Genomic DNA, 2,930 nt, shown 5'->3' with positions numbered 1-2,930 from the left:
GAAATTTGGCAACATGTGTATGATATAAATACATTTTTGAACATCTAAAATAGCGCATGTTCACATGCTTACCATGCTCAATGCCCTTCACAGTGTTTCTTTTATTGCCCCAGGAGGCCATATGGAATCATATTTCCTTATCATACAGTACCAGTCACCTGTTAGATATCCTTTTTTTTTGTACTAACACTCTCTTACAATATCCATCACTACCTATAGCCAGGTTCCCATTCACACTGAGTTGAGTGGAGTGATGTATATTAAGAGCCTTACAAAAGGACATACCATCAGGTCCAGAATTTTTCATGATACCTGTCACCCCTGCAGCTAATGACTACGTTTAATATTGCTTGACTTTCTTGATAAGACAATACACATTACTGCTGAGCTACAAATCCACGCAAAGCTGAAAAAAAAAATTAATTAAAAAACACCAGTAAAAATTAGACTTTTGCAGGGAATATCTTCATCATAAAAATTATATTTATATAAATTTCAATGACGGGTCCTGATAGCTCAGTTGGTAGAGCACTCACTTCACACTCAAAGGGACCGAGATCGATCCAGGGTACAGTCCAGATTGTTTTTTTCTGACCCCCCCCCCCCCCCCCCCACTCTGTCCACACAGCAGTGAATGGGTAGTTGAGTCTGTTAGATTTGGTGGAAAGTATTTGGCGATAGACTGGCATCCTATCCAAAGGATAGCATGCAATTGCTATTGTCTGTTTCACGCTACAGAAACTGGGATAATCTTCAGCTCCATGGGCCGAATGGCTCTGAAGAACTTTTTTTTAAAATTTAAATGACGCGGTTTGTTTTTGTAAATTTTGTCTTCAATCCATCACATAATATATTTAGTATTCAAGTCAAGCGAGAAAGAAAAAAGAATAAGGATTTTGGTTACAGAAAGTGTTTAAGTTTACACAAAATCTCTAATTGTGTCTTTCTTTATCAGCATGCTATATAGTTTGAAAAAATCAGGATTAAATACGTCTATGTGGTAACAATTTTGCTGCGTTTTTGGTTATTAATTTCTGAGCCCTGTGATCGGTAGCTTGAAAGTCTTGAATTTCACGGAAGTTAATCATAATGTATAGGACAATCCGCATATCAAATAGATATAATAAAAAGATCTATAATTCGATACCTTGTATATCAATCTAAATAGACATAGCTATATGAGAGATCGGTATACAGTTTAAGTGAAAGGAATATTTTTATGTAGCAAGTGGTACTGGACTGTGGCACAGCCCAAACCAGATTGACGGAACTTACGTTGGATAGTGGGACTGTCTGTACCAATAATAGAAGTTAAAACACTTGCACACATGCGTATGCATACTCACACACACACACACACACACAAACACACACACACTCGCACGCACACACACACACACACACCATAACAGATCAATATGTGGTAGAGTTAGCTTTGAGGGTGCTTTCTTCTTTTTCCATTAAAACCAATGATACTTCCCCTCCCACTCTAACCCTGAATAAAAATAAATTTGGCACTTTTTGACAGACAATGGACTCATACTATTACTATTGCTTGAGTATATATATATATTTCTTCTGCATTGACAATGTTAACATACTTTGAATAAACAAAGACGAAGAAGAAGAAGAAGAAGAAGAAGAAGAAGAAGAAGAAGAAGAAGAAGAAGAAGAAGAAGAAGAAGAAGAAGAAGAAGAAGAAGAAGAAGAAGAAGAAGAAAAGAAGAAAAGGAAGGAGGAGGAGCAGGAGGAGGAGGAGCAGGAGGAGGAGGAGGAGGAGGAGGAGGAGGAGAGAAGGATGGTAAGCAGGAATTATTGTGAGCATTGAGTTTAAACTATTATATTTATCCTTTCAAAACAAAGACATGTTTAATCATAGTGTAATCATTGATAAACTGCATCCTCTGCAACAACCACGGAAGAAAATAAAATGCAGATGCACTGCTATATTCTACAATCAATGCACACAAACAGTCGTTCTGCCTCAGTACCGTTCGCGCATAGAACAGCAACCAATAATGTTCTATAGTTATCTCGACTAGTTTAAAACCAGTAGATAGATATTTCGTCAACGCCAACCCACCACACTTGGTTCCGTCAATCTTCATCGCATGAAGCTGCAAATATTTTGGATTGAATTGGATTGGAATATAAACATCGTGAAACGCATTCTTCAAATGATGTAAAGAGGTCTGACGTCGCTTTCGTTTGTTTCAGGTAGGTAACCAATTAAAGCCAGGAAAGCATTTGCGTTATTTGTTGACTAAAATAAATAATTGAGAATTACTTCATAAAAATATAAATACATATTTATTCGGAGCCTCTCGCCATAGACAGTTGGTCCATTGCTAATCCAAACATTGCCTTCTTGATTTAATAGCATAACTAAGAAAAAGTGACATGGAACAAAAAGCTTTACATTAAATCATCTTGACTTGTTTGTGATTTAGTCAATCTCAAACAACTGTATTGGGTCCAAGTAAATGAAACCAGTACAAGTTCAAAACGGTAACCTGATCACTCAAAAAGACGCCTAGAGTAAGTGCGATAAACAAAATAGTTTTAATTTTAAAAAGCAAAGCAAAAAAGTTAAGTTAATACAGACTTTAAAAATACAATTTTATCATATGATAAAAGCTTATTCAAACTGTAGTTAGTTAAATTTTCTAATCAACGATGACTATACAATATGTTTTAAGTGACCATTTAGTGTATCACGCCGCTAAGTCTCTATGAAGAAATCTCCGCACCGAATAGTTTTTTGCTCAAGTATTATTGAATTTTGAAATATAATTTTCTACGAAGGCAGTTAATATTAATAATTCTAAATAAAATACAAGATAAATTTATCATCATGTTATTGTAATTGATAATGCAGTATTTTTAAGTCGGTTCGAAGAAAATATTTGTTTTCGTTTTCCTATTTCCGT

The 2,930-nt window shown here is 35.3% G+C and overlaps 1 protein-coding gene across 1 annotated transcript in view; it reads right to left on the bottom strand.

The window, feature by feature from the left end:
* LOC144978894 (uncharacterized) overlaps positions 1-2,531 on the bottom strand; it is a gene marked incomplete in the record, with an annotated part of 106,328 nt that extends 103,797 nt beyond the window's left edge. The window contains 1 exon segment of the mRNA XM_078925488.1: positions 2,420-2,531.
* Between the last annotated feature and the right edge of the window lie 399 nt (positions 2,532-2,930).

This window comes from Berghia stephanieae, chromosome 8 (genome assembly GCF_034508935.2).
Source record: "Berghia stephanieae isolate SIO BIC M18660-M18661 chromosome 8, UCSD_Bste_1.3, whole genome shotgun sequence".
NCBI classification, from domain to species: Eukaryota; Metazoa; Mollusca; class Gastropoda; order Nudibranchia; family Aeolidiidae; genus Berghia; species Berghia stephanieae.
Note: the sequence above shows the minus strand (reverse complement) of the source record. Positions and strands in the feature narration are given on the sequence as shown.